Source organism: Somniosus microcephalus, chromosome 14, assembly GCF_052327205.1.
Source record: "Somniosus microcephalus isolate GS21.2 chromosome 14, FLI_Smic_1.0, whole genome shotgun sequence".
Taxonomy (NCBI): Eukaryota; Metazoa; Chordata; class Chondrichthyes; order Squaliformes; family Somniosidae; genus Somniosus; species Somniosus microcephalus.
The window spans coordinates 64727790-64748641 of record NC_141000.1 but is presented as its reverse complement, the minus strand read 5'-3'; the positions used below and the strand labels follow the sequence as shown (position 1 = coordinate 64748641).

General features: G+C 42.7%; 1 long non-coding RNA gene across 1 annotated transcript in view; it reads left to right on the top strand.

The window, feature by feature from the left end:
* Positions 1-7938: 7938 nt before the first annotated feature.
* LOC147107515 (uncharacterized) overlaps positions 7939-20852 on the top strand; it is a 60639-nt gene continuing 47725 nt past the window's right edge. The window contains exons 1-2 of the long non-coding RNA XR_015080824.1: positions 7939-7997; positions 16613-16693. This is a non-coding gene — a long non-coding RNA (uncharacterized LOC147107515). The remainder of the gene's footprint in view (positions 7998-16612; positions 16694-20852) is intronic.

The following is a 20852-nucleotide window of genomic DNA, read 5'->3' as shown; positions in this document are numbered from 1 at the left end:
GTGTTCCACAGGGATCGGTGCTGGGACCACTTTGGACTTTTGACAAAATTTGTGGATGATACCAAATTGGGGGACATAGTTAATACTGAGGAACACTGTGACAGAATACAAGAAGGCATTAACAAACTTGTATTATGGGCGTATAAATGACCAATTAATTTCAATATAAATATGTGATGTGGTGCATTTTGGTAGGAAGGATAAAGCGTAGACCTACTGTTTTGAAAATAAGAGTCTAAATTGGGTACAGGCGCAAATAGATCTAAGGGTACAGATTCACAAATTATTAAAAGTAGCAATGGAGGTTAATAAGGCCATAAAAATGCAAATAAAGCACTGGGGTTTCATTTCTAGAGGAAAAGAATTCAAAAGCAGCGAACTTATGTCAAATATATGTAGAACCATGGTTAGACCACACTGTGCACAGTTCTGATCTCCATATTACTAAAAGGATACAGAGGTACTGGAGAATGTAAATCTTTTTTTGCACTATGATGATCCCAGAACTGAGAGGGTACAACTATTGGGAAAGACTGAACAGGCTGGGACTCTTTTCTCTAGAAAAGAGAAGAATGAGAGGTGACCTGAGAAATGACTTTAAAATTATGTGGGGGTTCAATAGGGTAGACATAGAGAAGATGTTTTCACTTGTGGGGAGTCCAAAACTAGGAGTCATAAATGTAAGATAGTCACTAATAAATCCAATAAGGAATTCAGGCGAAACTTATACACTTTCTAAAGTATCTACAACACATAAGGAAAGCTACTAATTAAATGTTGGTGTTCAGAGATATTCAGGTATCCTCGTACAGGAATCACAGAAAGTTATCTTAGAAACTAGAGGTGTCTAAAAATGTATATGGCTACACAAATAATACTTTGTTTAAATGATAAGTTTCGTTTTCCTGGAAAGTTTGCATTAGAATTTGAGACAGTCTTTTTAATCAGTTAGATTAGGTGAAGCATAAACATTCCACACGGGGGCCCATAGGATGGCCCTGCCAGGCTAGTTATCTGTTGTTTGTAAGTTAGGGTTTTGACTTTGTTAATGTATCTTTAATTTGGCCAGTGAAGGCCCAACCTATGTTTGTTCCATTATTACTAATAACCATATTATAATCTCCACAGAGAGAATTTGGAGTGTGTTTAGCAGAACTGCATACAAAGATAATTAAAAGATAATTAGGAAAAGACATAGGATGAAAGGAATTTGAGGAGGCTGGGGTATCCATCTCAGAATGGGCCATTTGCTAGATGAAGGTGCGATAGCGACTGGCTAACATGCAACAGCTCTGGCTGAGGTCATGATTAATAGTGACAGGGCTGGGCCTTGTACTTGCTGGGCCAAGGAGGATAGAATCAAGAGAGATAAAACATGAGTTCCAAAAGAAGAACCTTCAGAAAGATTAAACAATAAGGCAAATTGAATGAGGTAATGAGACCCCCCTTTGGGGAGGGCTTTCATCCAAGAACCAAGACAAAGAACTTGAGCTGTCATTGGTTGATGAGGTTTTAGAGGAACCTCTATAGGTTAAATGGTCTTGTCAATAACGTGGCCTCAGGCCCACCCCTAAAAAGAGAAGAAAAGTGACACCCCAAGGGCTTGTCCACACAGATGGTGGAGGGGAGAGCTGAACAGAAGTTGCAAAGAGAAGTTGGGCTGGTCGAACGTTCTTTTGAGAGTGATCCCACGCTCACCATCGGAGGTTCTAGAGAGAGGGAGAGAGAGAGAGAGAGAGGCCAGAGAACTGTTCACGCATGCCAGCCGTCTGTCCGATCAGGTCCGGTACCAGCTGCTTGTCACAGTCGTATGTTTTTACTGTATTACTAGTGTGTTATATTCCATCCTAAAGTCCAATTAAACACAATATACCCACCATATTGGTTTGCACTTGAACCTGTTTACCAGAGATACGCGAATCTCTACAGTTAGCATACAGGTACAGCAAGTAATTAGGAAGGCAAATGGCATGTTGGCCTTTATTGCAAGGGGGTTGGAGTATGGAAGTCTTACTACAATTGTACAGGGCTTTGGTGAGACCACACCTGTAATACTGTGCACAGTTTTGGTCTCCTTATCTGAGAAAGGACATACATGCCTTAGAGGCGGTGCAACGAAGGTTCACTAGGTTGATTCCTGGGATTAAGGGCTTGTCCTATGAGGAGAGATTGAGTAGATTGGGCCTACACTTTCTGGAGTTTAGAAGAATGAGAGGCGATCTCATTGAAACATATAAGATTCTGAGGGGGATTGACAGGGTAGATGCTGAGAGGTTGTTTCCACTGGCTGGAGAGTCTAGAACTAGGGGGCATAGTCTCAGGATAAGGGGTTGGCCATTTAAGACTATGAGGAGGAATTACTTCACTGAGGGTTGTGAACCTTTGGAATTCTCTACCTGAAAGGTCCGTGGATGCTGAGTCGTTGAGCATATCAAGGCCGAGATAGATAGATTTTTGGACTCATGGGGAATTAATGGATATGGGGATCAGGTGGGAAAGTGTAGCTGAGGTCAAAGATCAGCCGTGATCTTATTGAATGATGGAGCAGGCTCGAGGGGCCGTATGGCCTACTCCTGCTCCTAATTCTTATGTTCTTATGTTCCCATGTTACATTCTTATGTTCTACTACAGTTGTGTAATCAGAACACTCATTTTTTTCTCACTCTGTCTCTCATGCACAACAACACACAGCCTCTGTTATTGAAAAAAAATCAAAGTAAATTATTCTGCAATAAAACTTCTGAAATTCATCCTCTTGTTTTTTTTAATTATTTAAAGAAAAGCTATTGAGTAGAAAGTTCTAGAACAACATTTATATTTATATAGTGCCTTGAACATAGAAAAACATCTCAAAGCACTCCTTGGAGGCAAGAAAAGACACCAAGCCAAAGGAGATAGTAAGAGCGGTGACCAAAAGCTATAAGGATAGTGGTAGGATATATGTTACATGATCAGCGTAGGAACCAAACAGAACTCACAATAAATTGTTGTTGGATTAGAATGTTGTTTGCTACTGTTCAACAGATAGTGGTATCACAGGTATACCAGAAAGGATTATTTTTTTTTTAAATTCTCAGGATGTGGGCAAGGTTGACATTTGTTGGCCATCTCTAACTCTCCTGAGAAAATGCAGTGGGGTTTCTCTTTTAACTGCTACAGTCCTTGTGGTGATGGTGTTCCCACAATCATGTTAGGTAGCAGATTCCAGGATATTGAATCAGCAACGATGATGGAACACTGATGTATATATCCAAGTCAGGACATTGTGTGACTTGGAGGGGAAGCTGGAGGTGATAATTTCTCATGACGTTGCTGCTCTTGTCCTTCTCAGCAGTAGCATTTGCAGGGGAGGGAGGCGTTGTCAAAGTAAGTTTGAAGAGTTGCTGCATTGCATGTTGTAGATCATACAAACTGCAGCTGCAGTGCGCTGGTGGTGGGGGAGGGGGAATACTGAGACCAGTGGAATGGGAGCTGATTGAGCAAACTGTTCTATCCTGGGTGGTAGCCCAATCAAGTGCTCTAACATGTCAAAGCTGAAAATGCTTTTGATAGGCTGAAAAAAGACCTGTGTGCAAACCGTCTGAACTTGTCCCGAACTTCCACAGTACACACCAATGCACCAGCCAGAGGCATTGGAGCTGTACTGAGCCAAGTAAACGACCTTGGGGTGCAACAACCAGAACTGGCAGTTCTTTTTCAAACTGACACTGGTTTCTTCTGTCAGGTTTCAAGAACTGCCTTTATCATAGGATTTTCCGACTGCTTCCTTCATTCAAACAGATTTGTCTCTTTTATATCATGGATAATAGGTACCAGGATATCCTAGATTTTTAATATCTAACCTCACATTCAAAATGAGACGACCAAAAAATACAAACTAAACCAATCACACAGCATTGACTAAGTCCTAGTTATATCTTTCTCAACTTTTCCCAATGCTGTAACTGATGGAACTTGTAACTTTGTATAAGGATAGGCTTGGTACAAGACTTCTGTCTCAAGTGCAGTACTGAGGGAGTGCTGCACTGTCAAAGGTACCATCTTTAATTGATAAGGTGTTAAATTGAGGCCTCATCTGTCTTATCAGATAGGTGTCAAAAGACCAGTGGTAGTTTTTCAAAGTTTTTCATATTCTCCTGGTGGCCTCAACATTCATTACACAACTGAAATGTATGGTAGCATAATGGTTATGTTACTGGATTAGTACTCCAGTAGGCCTGGTAGATGTGAGTTCATAATCCCACCATGTGCAGCTGGGAAATGTAAATTCAGTTAATTAAGTAAATCTGGAATAAATTTTTAAAAGCTAGTATCAGTAATGGTGACCATGAAACTACTGGATTGTCGTTAAAAACCCATCTGGTTCACTAATGTCCTTTAGGGAAGGTAATTCGCCATCTCTGTGGTCTGGCCTATATGTAACTCCAGACACACAGCAATGTGGTTGACTTTTAACTGCCCTCTGAAATGGTGGCTCACTGGCCTTGCCAGTAACACCCACATCCTGTGAATGAATTAAAATAAAACTTGCAACTTTGTATAAGGATAGGCTTGGTACAAGTCTTCTGGCTCGAGTGCTGCACTGTCAAAGGTACCATCTTTAATGGATAAGGTGTTAAGCTGAGATCTTGTCAGATTGATGTTAAAAATCCAAAGTTTTTCATATTCTCCTGATGTCCTGACCAACATTCATTGCATAACCGAAACAACTAAAGTCAACTTGCATCTCATTACTATTTGTGGAAACTTTGTGTGTGGAAATTGGCTGCTGCATTTACCTAGGCCAGGAATTTCCTCAGAGCTGCTCCCACTCCACTGTAATATCTTCGCCAGAAGTATGGCAGAAACCTCGTTTACGCAAATAAATGGGTCCCCGTGTAATTTCCACAACGGAGCAGGAGTAGCTTTGAGGAAATTTGCGGCCCTACAAAACAACAATGATTACACTTCAAAAGTACTTCACTGGCTATGAAGCACTGTGGGACATCCTGATGATGTGAAAGGTGCTAAATATAAATACAAGTCTTTCTTTTACATCCGTACTTACTGTATTTGGAGTATTGTATCTGGTTATTATTATAAAAGTTATTACAAAGTGAATTTAATTCTCTTTCTTTTCTACCTAGGTGTCCAAACAACAGAACTTAAAACTCCTGGGAATGTAACCGTTGTGAAGGGTGCTTCAGTTACCTTACAATGCAGCTCTATTGGTGAAGGTTACAAGATGGTATCAGTTGAATGGAAGAAATCCAGTAACAAAACAAAACTTGCTGTGTACAGTGCATCCACAAACAATACATTTCTACACAACCAGAGAGTAACAATGGAAGTCAATGGACAATGTTCCACAATCACAATCGAAGAAGCTCTCAAATCGGACAGAGGCTGGTATTCCTGCATATTTCATACCTTTCCAAATGGAAAACTGGAGGGCCAAATATATTTGGAAGTAAAAGGTAAAGATAGAGTTTTAGAAAATATCCTACATTTATAAACTGCTCTGATTGACATAAACTAACACAATAGAGTTTAATTAAGCTTATAGGTCTGGAAATTGGCACACTTACCGCCACAAGTTTTCGTGGTGATCCGCTCTAAAATTGGCTGCCGCCACTCTAGCGCCCTTCTCTGATGCGGGACTTGGCTGCCACCATTTTGGTGAGGGCCTTAGCACTGCCAATAGCTAAACCATTTGTGTTAGTGCTGAAGCACTATTACCATTTTTTTAGGTGCAGAAGGGAATTCAGCTTTAAGAGCTGAAGACTCCCACTTGGGAATTCTTTTTAAAGTTAATTTTTTTTTCCAGAAGGCAGTTAAGCTGTAAGGGCTAAAAACTGCATATTTTTACATGATTTTTATTATTATCATTTCAGAAGGCATTGCCCATTTAAGTAAACAACAATGCATTGCCCTTTTAAGAATCCCACAATGCTTTGTGAAATCACAGCCTCACTTTCAGAGGCTGTTGAAGCAGCAACGCCACTTGGGCATGCCACATTGGGGCCTACTGCCAGGACCAACGCCACCAGGACGGGTTACACTGTGAGTTTGGCGCTGGGCTAATGATAATTAGTCCCCGGCGCCAATTTTTCGGTCCTGTCAGTGCTACCATTTTCTCGGCCGCAGTGGCACCAGCAGCTTTTGTGGCAGCCATGAATTTCTAGGCCATAGTTTGTTTTGATGTGATGAACAAAAAGTTGTATGATTGTTTTTTTTTTGGGTCAGTTAACTCACAAAAAAGATGTTTTTATAATAATAAAAAAAACCTACATGTTTTGAGTTTTTGCTCAGATATTTTCGTGTACTCAGTGCCAAAGACTGCTCCTGTAAGCAAGGCCCAATCCCTCCAAATCAGTGTGTATCTTTATACACCAAATATTTGGTACAGTGGCAAGCCCAGGGTTTGAACAGAAACCTTTGGTATTGCTTTCAGCTCACATCGAAACAGCACATGAGAAAACATGGTGTCGGGAGGCACATGCTGGAGTGTGCACCTGTGCCATTAGGGCTTCATCTAAGGCACCCACAAAGTTAGGGGCCCACAGAGTCCGATGCAAGCAGAGAGGGTGTTGGGTCCTTCCTCCGCTAGGATACTGAGGGATCTCCCTGCTCTTCTTTAAATAGTGCAATGGGATCTTTTACTTCCATCTGAACAGGTAGACAAGCCTCAGGTAAAATGCTGAGGAAGTGCTACAATGTTGGAGGTGCCAACCACCAGATGAAATGTGGACAGAAATACCCCATGGCACTATTCAAAGAAGAAAAGGGAGCTGTTCTAATGTCCAAGTCAACATTCCTCCCTCAACAAACACCATGGAAACAAATCAAATTATCTAGCCATTCATCGCACACACTGCTTATGGGACCTTGCAGTGCACAAATTGGCTGCTATGTTTGTCAACATGACAACACTGACTATCACTGGAACTTTCAACTTTGGCGGGGTGTAAAATTGGTAAAATCAGATCGGCCACCCAGTATGCAGACCACCCGAATGGCATTGAAGTCAATAGAAAGGTAAATTGGGTGGAGTATATGATTACCACACTTGGAGTACTGTGCACACTCCTGGTCTCCATATTATATAGAGGCATTGGAGAAAGTGCAAAAAAGATTCCCATGGATGATACCATAACTAAGAGATTATTCTATCAGGAAAGACTGACCAGGGTGGAGCTCTTTTCTCTAGAAAAGAGAAGAATGAGGGGTCACCTGATTGAGGTCTTTAAGATTATGAAAGGGCTTGATGCGGTAGACGCAGAGAAAATGTTGCCACTTGTAGGGGAGTCCAAAACAGTGGCTATAAGCATAAGATAGTCGCCAATAAATCCAATAGGGAATTCAGGAGGAACGTCTTTACCCAGAGAGTGGTGAGAAGGTGGAACTCGCTACCACAGGGAGTGGTTGAGGCTAATAGCATAGATGCATTTAAGGGAAAGCTGCATGAACAAGAAAAGAATAGAAGATTATGTTGATAGGGTTAGATGAAGAGAGGAGGAAGGATGCTAGTGTGAAGCATAAACACCAGCATGGACCAGTTGGATTCAATGGCCTGTTTCTGTGATGTACATTTTATGTCATTCTATAATGGGCAGCCAACTCACTCAATTGAAATTTTCAAGACAGAGGTTGATATATCTGTTGGTAAGAGTATCAAGGGATATGGATGAAAGGCGGGTAAATGAAGTTGAGGTACAGATCAGCCATGATTTAATTGAACGGCGGAAAAGGCCTACGGAGCTGATGGCCTACTCCTGTTCCTAGATTGATTTCCCACTGATTCACAGCACATGGTAAGGTATCCCACACCAAATTAAGTACTGCTGAGTTCTGCATAGAAGCAGGCCTTTAAATTTTGGTGTGCCAGTTAATGATTAATAATTGATTATAGTGGATAATTTAAACAAGTGGTTATTAAGCTTTTCTGTCATTAACAGGTAATAACATTGCCACAATGAATCATCTTCAATGGAAAAAATTATCAATATACCTTTCAGGTGATAATACTAACCAAATCTTCTTTCTGTATAGTTTGTTTGTTATCTTTTAAATTTTAGGAAGCAATCCTTAATTATACCTTGAAAAAAATTATTGTTTTAATATGAAAAGAATAGTACATAGATTCTGTAAAACTTAAGTGTAGAAAATGTTGCTAGATATGTAAAAGAAAATATGAATATATTGAGTATTTTTTAATCTATTCTTTCTAACCCTATACTAGTTATTTTTGTTATAGAGGCCTTATAATATTCATTTAACTTGATTTGTAAGTTTTTAGTTTCTGCACTGAACTGTCTTAATTTTATCAAATAGAATCATAAAATCATAGAAATTTACAGCACAGAAGGAGGCCATTCAGCTCATCGTGTCTGTGCTGGCTGAAGGAAAACTATCCAGCCTAATCCCTCTTTCCAGCTCTTGGTCCGTAGTCCTGTAGGTTACGGCACTTCAAGTGCATATCCAAGTACTTTTTAAATGTGATGAGGGTTTCTGCCTCTACTACACTCTCAGGCAGTGAGTTCCAGACCCCCATCACCTTCTGGGTGAAAAAAGTTCTCCTCACCTCCCCTCTAATCCTTCTACCAATTAATTTAAATCTATGCCCCCTGGTTATTGACTTCTCTGCTAGGGGAAATAGATCCTTCCTATCAATTCTATCTAGGTCCCTCATAATTTTGTACACTTCAATTAAGTCTCCCCTCAGCCTCATCTGTTCCAAAGAAAACAACCCCAGCCTATCCAATCTTTCATCATAGCTAAAATTCTCCAGTCCTGGCAACATCCTCATAAATCTCCTCGGTACCCTCTGCAGTGCAATCACATCCTTCCTGTAATGTGATGACCGGGACTGTATGCAGTACTCTCGATGCGACCTAGATAGTGTTTTATACAGTTCAATCATAACTTCCCAGCTCTTATATTCTATGCCTCAGCTAATAAAGGAAAATATCCTGTATGCCTTCTTAACCACCTTATCTACCTGTCCTTCTACCTTCAGGGATCTGTGGACATGCACTCCAAGGTCCCTCTGTTCCTCTACACTTCTCAGTATCCTACCATTTATTGTGTATTCCTTTGCCTTGTTAGCCCTCCCCAAATGCATTACCTCACAATTCTCTGGATTGAATTCCATTTGCCACTTTTCTGCCCACCTGACCAGTCCATTGATATCTTCCTGCAGTCTACAGCTTTCTTCCTCACTATCAACCACACGGCCAATTTTTGTATCATCTGCAAACTTCTTAATCGTGCCCCTTACATTGAAGTCTAAATCATTGATATATACCACAAAAAGCAAGGGACCTAATACTGAGCCCTGCGGAACCCCACTGGTAGAAGTCTTCCATTCACAAAAACACCCAGCGACCATTACTCTTTGCTTCCTGGGCCAATTTTGGATCCAACTTGCCATTTTCTCTTGGATTCCATGGGCTTTTACTTTTCTGACCAGACTGCCATGTGGAACCTTGTCAAAAGCCTTGTGAAAATCCATGTAAACAACATCAAACCTGCTACCCTCATCGATCCTCCTCGTAACATACTCAAAAAATTCAATCAAGTTGTCACACACGACCTTCCCTTAATTATAATGGGGAATAAGGAAATGGCAGGGAAATTAAACAAATACATTGGCCGCGATTTTTTCAATGGAGGGGTGTGGGTCAGGTGGTTTCTGGCTCCCAGTCCCGCCCCCAACTTCATCCGGCCCACAGACGTGATTTTACATTGATTGACCTTGTTAAGCCCACACTGCTGGCTTGCTGGCCAATTAAGAGGAAGTCGGTCAGATGACGTCATTTGATGATGCGTCATCTGCCGGTTTTCTTAAAGGGACCACACACAATTGTTTTTGACAGCTGATTTCTCAGTGTTTGACAGCATTGAGGTGCTGCAAACACTGACAATCACTGCACAAAGGTGAGCTCTTTCACCCAGGTTCTCCAATGACTCCCTCCATAGGCTGGAATAGATGGCAGCCGCAGGTGAGGTGACAGAAGCGATCTGTCACTGATGAGAGAGGTTCGCCCAATGACGTGGCACTGGACATGGATTTCAAAACTTGTTACCTGAAGAAATGTGTAAATGCATTAAAAATGAATTTCCCAACATTTTTTTACCTCTGAGACTCACCAGTGCACCATTGGATCCTTCACACTACTTCTGCAGCTGTCATCAATCCAGAAATATTACAGCAGACTCACAACAAACCACACTTACCTGGCGTGGTGTCCAGACATCGGGAAACCTGAGGCAGAAGCGGCAAAATTTAAAAATAGCCTGTCAACTACTATCAACTACCTGTTAATAGGCAGGTAATTGGCTTTAATCCTCTTCCCGCCGCTAGGTGTCAGGTCCATGCGCAAATCGGGGAACCGACACTTGGGAAAATTGTTTAGAGGTGGGTTGTCGGCGGGATCACAACCTGCCATCAATCAAAACTATTTTAACCTTTGACCCACCTCCAAATCCGCCCTCTGAGTGCTGATAAAATCATGGCCATTGTGTCTGTCTTCACGGAAGAAGACGCAAAAAACTTCCTGGAAATAATGGAGAACCAAGGGTCTTGCGAGAATGAGGAACTGAAAGAAATTAGTATTAGTAAGCAAATAGTTCTGGAGAAATAAATGGAACTGAAAGCCAATAAATCCCCATGACCTGATGCCCTACATCCTAGGGTTTTGAAAGAGGTGGCTATGGAGAAAGTGGATGCATTGGTTGTCACTTTCCAAAATTCCATAGATTCTAGAATGGTTCCCGCGGATTGGAAGGTAAAAAATATAACCCCACCATTTAAGAAAGGAGGGAGAGAGAAAATGGGGAACTACAGACCAGTTAGCCTGACATCAGTAGTAGGGGAAATGCTAGCATCTATTATTAATGTGGTAACAGGGCACTTAAAAATAATAATGGGATTGGGCAGAGTCAACACGGATTTATGAAAGGGAAATCATGTTTGACAAATCTGTTGAGTTTTTGAGCTTGTAACTAGCAGAATAGATAAGGGGGAACCAATGGATGTGGTGTATTTGGATTTTCAGAAGGAATTCGATAAGGTGCCACACAAGAGGTTATTAAACAAAATTAGGGCTCCTGGGATTGGGGGTAATATACTAGCATGGATTGAGGATTGGTTAACGGACAGAAAAGAGAGAGTAGTCATTTTCAGGTTGGCAGGCTGTAAATAGTAGGGTACCACAAGGATCAGCGCTTGGGCCTCAGCTATTCACAATCTACATCAATGATTTGGATGGGGGGACCAAATGTAATATATCCAAGTTTGCTGATGATACAAAGCTGGGTGGGAATGTAAGTTGTGAGGAGGATGCAAAGAGGCTTCAAGGGGATATAGACAAGCTATGTGATTGGGCAAGAACATGGCAAATGGAATATTATCTGGAGAAATGTGAAGTTATCCACATTGGTAGGAAAAATAGAAAAACAGAGTATTTTTTAAATAGTGAGAAATTGGGAAATGTTGGTGTTCAGAGGGACCTGGGTATCCTTGTACATGAATCACTGAAAGTTAACATGCAGATACAACGAGCAATTAGGAAATGAAATGGTATGTTGGCCCTTATTACAAGAGGATTTGAGTATAAGAGTAAAGATGTCTTACTGCAATTATATAGGGCCCTGATTAGACCACACCTGAAGTATTGTGTACAGTTTTGGTCTCCTCACCTAAGGAAGGATATGCTTCCCATAGAGGGAGTGCAACAAAGGTTCACCAGACTGGTTCCTGGGATGGGCGAATTGTCCTATGAGGAGAGATTGAGTAGACTAGGCCTATATTCTCTGAAGTTTAGAAGAATGAGAGGTGACCTCATTGAAACATACAAAATTCTTACAGGGCTTGACAGGGTAGATGCAGGGAGGATGTGATACCACAGCAGTGGTAATGTAGGGGATGTCATCAAACAGGAAATTAGAGGCGCATGTAACAAGGGTACTACAGTAATTATGGGTGACTTGAATCTACATTTGGACTGGCCAAACCAAATTAACAATAATACTGTGGAGGATGAATTCCTAGAGTGTGTATGAGATGGTTTTTTTAGACCAGTACGTTAAGGAGCCAACTAGAGAACAGGCTATCCTAGATTGGGTATTGTGCAATGAGAAGGGGTTAATTGATAATATTGTTGTGCGGGGTCCTTTAGGGAAGAGTGACCATAACATGATAGAATTCTTCATTAAGATGGAAAGTGAAGGAGTCCAATCTGAAACTAGGGTCCTAAATCTAACCAAAGGAAACTATGAAGGTATGAGGAGTGAGTTGGCTATGATAGATTGGGGAGCTTCATTAAAAGGCATGATGGTGGATAGGCAATGGCTAACATTTAAGGAATGAACGCATGAATTACAACAGTTTTACATTCCTTTCTGGCGCAAAAACACAAAAGGAAAAGCGGCCCAACCATGACTAACAAAAAAATTAAGGATAGTATTAGATCCAAAGAGGAGTCTTATAAAGTTGGCAGAAAAAGTAGCAAACCTGAGGATTGGGAGCAGTTTTGAGTTCAGCAAAAAAGGACCAAGAGATTGATTAGATGGGGAAAATTAAAGTTTGAGAGTAAACTTGCAAGGAACATAAAAGCAGACTGTGAAAGCTTCTACAAATATGTAAAAAGAAAAAGATTAATGAAGACAAATGTAGATCCCTTACAGTCAGAAATGGGAGTGTTTAGAATGGGATACAAGGAAATGGCATGGCAATTAAACAAATACATTGGTTCTGTCTTCACGGAAGAGGACACAAATAACATCCCAGAAATGCTAAGGAACCAAGGGTCTAGTGATAAGGAGGAATTAAAGGAAATTAGTATTAGTAAAAAAATAGTGCTGGAGAAATTAATGGGACTGAAAGCCGATAAATCCCCAGGGCCTGATATTCTTCATCCCAGAGTACTAAAAGAGGTAGCCATGGAAATAGTGGATGCATTGGTTGTCATCTTCCAAAATTCTATAGATTATGGAACAGTTCCTGCAGATTGGAGGGTGGCAAATGTAACCCCACTATTTAAAAAAGGAGGGAGAGAGAAAACAGGGAACTACAGGCCGGTTAGCCTAACATCAGTAGTAGGGAAAATGCTAGAGTCTATTATAAAGGATGTGATAACAGGACACTTAGAAAATATCAACAGGATTAGACAAAGTCAACAAGGATTTATGAAAGGGAAATCGTGTTTGACAAACCTACTGGAGTTTTTTGAGGATGTAACTGGTAGAATAGATAAGGGAAAACCAGTGGATGTGGTGTATTTGGATTTTCAGAAGGCCTTCGATAAAGTCCCACATAAGAGGTTAGTGTGCAAAATCAAAGCACATGGGATTGGGGCTAGTATACTGGCATGGATTGAAAATGGGTTAACAGGCAGGAAACAGAGAGTAGGAATAAATGGGTCTTTTTCAGGGTGGCAGGTGGTGACTAGTGGGGCACCGCAGGGCTCAGTGCTTGGGCTCCAGCTATTCACAATATATATCAATGACTTGGATGAGGGAACCAAATGTAATATTTCCAAGGTTGCTGACAACACAAAACTAGGTGGGATTGTGAGTTGTGAGGAAGATGCAAAGAGGCTTCAAGGCAAAATAGACAAGTTGAGTGAGTGGGCAAATACATGGCAGATGCAGTATAATGTGGATAAATGTGAAGTTATCCACTTCGGTAGGAAAACAGAAAGGCAGAGTATTATTTAAATGGTCATAGATTGGGAAATGTTGATGTACAGAGGGACCTGGGTGTCCTTGTACACCAGTCACTGAAAGCAAACATGCAGGTGCAGCAAGCAGTTAGGAAGGCAAATGATATGTTGGCCTTCATTGCAAGAGGATTTGAGTACAGGAGCAAGGATGTCTTACTACAGTTATACAGGAAATAACAACAGAAAATGCTGGAAAAACTCAGCAGGCCAGGCAACATCCGTGGAGAGAAAATAGAGTCAACGTTTCAGGTGAAAACCCTTTGTCAAGACTAAAGAAGCACAGGAAATGAAATAGATTAAGAGGCCAGGCTGGGGGAGAACAAAAGAGAAGAAGAGACATTAAGAGGTATTCAAAACGAGACGAGATGGTGATAGGACTAGTGGAGACAAAAGACGGCTCTAGATTAGGTGTGAAATGCGCGGGCAGAATGGGAGACAGCTGCCATGTGGGAGAGAGAAAAAAAAAGAAAGGGGGGGGGAAAAGGCCAAAACAAAGGTGTGGATAAAAAATATAAGTAAAAATGTAATAGGGGCCGAGGTTATGATCTGAAATTGTTGAACTCGATATTGAGTCCCGAAGGCTGTAAAGTGCCTAATCGAAAGATGAGGTGCTGTTCCTCGAGTTTACGGTGAGCTTCCGTGGAACAATGCAAGAGGCCGAGGACGGTGAGGTCCGAGTGGGAATGGGGCGGTGAATTAAAATGACAGGCGACCGGAAGCTCGGGGTCACCCTTACAGACTGAACGGAGGTGTTCCGCAAAGTGGTCACCCAATCTGCATTTGGTCTCCCCAATGTAGAGGAGACCACATCGTGAGCAGTGAATACAGTATACTAGATTGCAAGAAGTACAAGTAAATCGCCGTTTCACCTGGAAGGGATGTTTGGGGCCCTGGACAGTGGGAAGGTCGGAGGTATAAGGGCAGGTATTACACCTCCTGCGCTTGCACGGGAAGGTGCCAGGTGAAGGGGAAGGGGTGCTGGGGGTGATAGAGGAGTGGACTAGGGTGTCTCGGAGGGGGCAGTCCCTACGGAATGCTGAAAGGGGAGGGGAGGGGAAGATGCATTTGGTGGTGGGATCACTTTGGAGGTGGCGGAAAAGGCGGAGGATGATCCGTTGAATGTGAAGGCTGGTGGGGTGAAAGGTGAGGACAAGGGGAACCCTATTGTGGTTCTGGGAGGGAGGGGCAGGAGTGAGGGCAGAAGTGCGGGAGATAGAATGGACACGGTCGAGGGCCGTGTCAACCACGGTAGAGGGGAATCCTCGGTTGAGGAAAAATGAAGACATGTCGGAAGCACTGGTGTGGAAGGTGGCATCGTCAGAGCAGATGCGGCAGAGACGGAGAAACTGGGAGAATGGAATAGAGTCCTTACAAGTGGCAGGGTGGGAGGAAGTGTAGTCCAGGTAGCTGTGGGAGTCAGTGGGCTTGTAGTGAATGTTGGTCAATAACCTATCCCCAGAGATGGAGACGGAGAAGTCGAGGAAGGGAAGGGAAGAGTCAGAGATGGACCATGTGAAAGTGAGGGAAGGGTGGAAATTGGAGGCAAAGTGAATGAAATTTTCTTGTTCAGGGCGAGAGCAGGAAACTGCACCGATACAGTCATCAATGTATCGAAGAAAGAGGTGAGGGAGGGGACCTGAGTAGGACTGGAACAGAGTGTTCCACATATCCCATGAAAAGGCAGGCATAGCTAGGACCCATGCAGGTACCCATAGCAACACCTTTGATTTGGAGGAAATGAGTGGAGTCAAAGGAGAAGTTGTTCAATGTGAGAACAAGTTCAGCCAGGCAGAGGAGGGTGGTGGTAGATGAGGACTGGTCAGGCCTCTGTTCAAGGAAGAAGCAGAGTGCCCTCAGGCCATCCTGGTGGATGATGGAGGTGTAGAGGGATTGTACGTCCATGGTGAAAAGGAAGCGGTTGGGGCCAGGAAACTGGAAAATGTTAAAGTGGCGGAGGGCGTCCGAAGAGTCACGGATATAGGTGGGAAGAGACTGGACAAGGGGAGAAAAGATTGAGTTGAGATAGGAAGAGATAAGTTCCGTGGGGCAAGAACAGGCTGAAACGATGGGTCTACCATGGCAGTCCTGTTTGTGGATCTTGGGAAGGAGGTAGAAGCGGGCTGTGCGGGGTTGGGGAACTATGAGGTTGGTGGCCGCGGGGGTAAGATCTTGAGGAGGAGATGAGGTCAGTGACAGTCATGGAAACGGTGGTTTGATGTTCGGTAGTGGGGTCATGGTCCAGGTGGAGGTAGGAGGAGGTGTCGGAGAGTTGGCCAGAGAGGATTAGAAAATGATGGTTAGAGCCTGCGCTATTTCCTCCCTTGCTTCTCTTAACAGCCTGGGATACATTTCATCCGGGCCTGGCGAGTTATCTACTTTCAAAGATGTTAAACCCCTTAATATTTCCTCTCTCACTATGTTTATCTCATTTAATATTTCACACTCCTCCTCCTTACTTCTGTCTGCATCATCCCTCTCTTCTGTGAAGACAGACACAAAGTATTCATTAAGAACCATGTCCACATCTTCCGCCTCCACACACAGGTTACCTTTTTGTTCTCTAATAGGCCCTACACTTTCCTTAGTTATCCTCCTATATTTTAATTAGTATTTATCATCCATTTAATGCTTATTGAGCCATCATGGGTGCATCATCATCTACTGTTAGGTGGTAGTCATTTCCAATCTGACTACTTGAACAGCCACTTTATTTTTTTTGGTCTTAATGCAGTTATTAAGTGAGAATTCTATGGTAACTGTACTCGGGTAAGGACTGTGAGTAGCTGATGCTTCCCCCTGTGACATTGAAAGGGAAATGCACACTTTTCAAGTGTTGAATAAATAACGAACAACAGCATCATTTACAATGATTATGCATTACCATATATTACCATTATTTCAAACAGTATCAATTGTTGGAGCTGCAGTTATGTTTATGATAGTTGCATTGGCGATATGGAAAATGAAGAGAAAACCACCAGCTTCAGGTGAGTAAACTGCTATTATGTGACTGAAAAAAATCCTTTCCATTTAACTTTCCTTAACTTCCTAAGAGGCATTAATAACTCACAAAGGATACATTTCCAACTTTGTGCTACCAGCAGGGAGCCTCGCTTGCCAGAAGCGTGATCTTAGAAAATAGCCCCCATAGTATTCTTCCAATTTAAATAAATGATTTTTTTAAATTTGTAAGTTGATAGAAAAATGGTGGCTCAGGTTTATGTACCAAAGTACAGAGCTTGGAGTTGTAGGTCACACAGTCACTCCTGCCCTCAAGTAGTAAGATCCAGAATCACCTTGCATCATGGAACTATACAATGGAGAGTCCCCCCTACCATGGAAAGGTGTGATTGAATCATTCTGTACCATGAAAAGGTGGGATTGAATCATACTGTACCATGAAAAGGTGGGATTGAATCATTCTGTACCATGGAAAGGTGGGATTGAATCATTCTGTACCATGAAAAGGTGGGATTGAATCATTCTGTACCATGGAAAGGTGGGATTGGATCATTCTGTACCATGGAAAGGTGGGATTGGATCATTCTGTACCATGGAAAGGTGGGATTGGATCATTCTGTACCATGGAAAGGTGGGATTGGATCATTCTGTACCGTGGAAAGGTGGGATTGGATCATTCTGTACCGTGGAAAGGTGGGATTGGATCATTCTGTACCATGGAAAGGTGGAATTGAATCATTCTGTACCATGGAAAGGTGGGATTGGATCATTCTGTACCATGGAAAGGTGGGATTGGATCATTCTGTACCATGGAAAGGTGGAATTGAATCATACTGTACCATGGAAAGGTGGGATTGGATCATTCTGCACCATGGAAAGGTGGGATTGGATCATTCTGTACCATGGAAAGGTGGGATTGGATCATTCTGTACCATGGAAAGGTGGGATTGGATCATTCTGTACCATGGAAAGGTGGGATTGGATCATTCTGTACCATGGAAAGGTGGAATTGAATCATACTGTACCATGGAAAGGTGGGATTGGATCATTCTGCACCATGGAAAGGTGGGATTGGATCATTCTGTACCATGGAAAGGTGGGATTGGATCATCCTGTACCATGGAAAGGTGGGATTGAATCATTCTGTACCATGGAAAGGTGGGATTGGATCATTCTGTACCATGGAAAGGTGGGATTGAATCATTCTGTACCATGGAAAGGTGGGATTGGATCATTCTGTACCATGGAAAGGTGGGATTGAATCATACTGTGCCATGGAAAGGTGGGATTGGATCATTCTGTACCATGGAAAGGTGGGATTGGATCATCCTGTACCATGGAAAGGTGGGATTGGATCATACTGTACCATGGAAAGGTGGGATTGGATCATGCTGTACCACGGAAAGGTGGGATTGGATCATTCTGTACCATGGAAAGGTGGGATTGGATGATCCTGTACCATGGAAAGCTGGGATTGGATCATACTGTAACATGGAGAGGTGGGACCGGGGTCATCCTGTACCATGGAAAGGTGGGACAGAGAGTCACATTGTAGCAAGGAGAGGTGGTTTTCTAGGAAAACTCAAATTAAATTTAAAGAAAATAAATGTAAAATCAATGTAATACTTACAACAGCCATTTTGAATCAGTGGAAATCATGGTTCTCAGACATCAGTGGAAATTTAGTTTCAGTTTGTTAACCCTGAAGCATTGCAAGGTAACTTTCAAGATATATTTGCAGAAAAATAAGAAATCATAGCTTGGAAATGACCCTGCTTGATATTAGTGGCTGAATCTTGAACGGGCTTCTAGCAAATTCCTTTGTCTGCTATTTTAACAAAGGCATTAAAATAAATAGGTTAAGACCTTTGTTAAAACAAAATAATTTTATACAAACGCTTCAAGTAGCTACAACACTGGCATTTATCCGACAATGTGGAAAACTGCCCAGGAATGTCCTGTCCACAAAAATCAGGACCAATCCAATCCGACCAATTACCGCCCCATCAGTCTACTCTCAATCATCAGCAAAGTGATGGACGCTATCGTCGACAGTGCTATCAAGCAGCACTTACTCACCAATAACCTGCTCACTGATGCCCCGTTTGGGTTCCGTCAGCACCACCCGGCTCCAGACCTCATTATAGCCTTGGTCCAAACATGGACAAAAGAGCTGAATTCCAGAGGTGATGTGAGAGTGACTGCCTTGACATCAAGGCAGCATTTGACGGAGTGTGGCATCAAGGAACCCTAGTAACACTGAAGTTAATGGGAATCAGGGGGAAAACTCCACTGGCTGGTGTCATACCTTGCACAAAGGAAGGTGGTTGTGGTGGTTGGAGATCAATCCTCACTGCACCAGGACATCGCTGCAGGAGTTCCTCAGGGCAGTGTCCTAGGGCCAACCCTCTTCAGTTGCTTCATCAATGACCTTCCCTCCATCATAAGGTCAGAAATGGGGATGTTCACTGATGATTGCATAGTGTTCAGTGCCATTCACAGCTCCTCAGATAATGAAGCAGTCCATGCCCACATGCAACAAGACCTGGATGACATTCAGACTTGGGCTGATAAGTGGTAAGTAACATTCGTGCCAGGCAATGACTATCTCCAACAAGTGAGAGTCTAACCACCGCCCCTTGACATTCAACGGCATTACCATTGCCAAATCCCCCACCATCAACATCCTGGGGGTCACCATTGACCAGAAACTTAACTGGACCAGCCACATAAATATTGTGACAACAAGAGCACGTTAGAGGCTGGGTATTCTGCAGCGAGTGTCTCACCTCCTGACTCCCCAAAGCCTTTCCACCATCTACAAGGCACAAGTTAGGAGTGTGATGGAATACTCTCCACTTGCCTGGATGAGTGCAGCTCCAACAACACTCAAGAAGCTAGACACCATCCAGAACAAAGCAGCCCGCTTGATTGGCACCCCATCCACCTCCTTAAACATTCACTCCCTCCACCACCGGCGTACTGTGTCTGCAATGTGTACCATCTACAAGATGCACTGCAACAACTCACCAAGGCTTCTTCGGCAGCACCTCCCAAATCCACGACCTCTACCACCTAGAAGGAAAAGGGCAGCAGACGCATGGGAACACCATCACCTGCAAGATCCCCTCCAAGATGCACACTATCCTGACTTGGAAATATGTCGCCGTTCCTTCATCGTCGCTGAGTCAAAATCCTGAAACTCTCTCCTTAACATCACTGTGGGAGTAGCTTCAGCACACGGACTGTAGCGGTTGAAGAAGGTGGCTCACCACCACAAGGGCAATTAGGGATGGCCAATAAATGCTGGCCTTGCCAGCGAGGCCCACATCACATGAACGAATTAAAAAAAAACCCTGCTTGATATTAGTGGCTGAATGTTGAACGGGCTTCTAGCAAATTCCTTTGTCTGCTATTTTAACAAAGGCATTAAAATAAATAGGTTAAGACCTTTGTTAAAATAGTAGACAAAATAATTGTATACAAACGCTTCAAGTATTTGACCGTTAATATCAAACAGTTTCCAGGATTATGTCTTTTGCGAAATCAAAAGTTCAGTGACACAATTTAGCTACAGCAGAATAGCATGACTTTGACTGCTTCTGACAGCAATATTCAACAAGTGGCATTACTTAAGTCACTGTGAAAATGCACCAGTCACACAGAAACTTTCTGATGTGTAAACCTCAGCTTCCCTACCATATAATCTCTATATATATAAAAGGATAGTGGTGGCTGTCTGTCTGTCTGTCCGGGCATCACTCAAAAGTTAGGTTATGATTAGGAGGGTGTCCTAGGTGTATTTACTTTTTGGTCAGACAAAAATTGTTCAGACAGTAGACAAAAAACATTCAAAATTCCGCTCATTAGCGGTTGGCCAATCATACGGAGGAAATCTGCTCATTAGCATTGAGTGATGTGAAGGTTGACCAATCCACGCGCTGCGTCACGGGGGGCGTTTCATGGCATTTGAGGGCGGGGCCTAATCCTTCAAACTGCCGTTATTCAGGTGTTGACCAATCCTACCGCTCATTAGCGTTGAGTGACGTGATGGTTGACCAATCCGCGCGCTGCGTCATGGGGGGTGTTTCATGGCGTTTGTGGGCGGGGCCTAATCCTTCAAACTGCCGTTATTCAGGTGAGTGGCGGCCATTACAGACTGGCCGGGCCTGAAGCTCAAAAAAA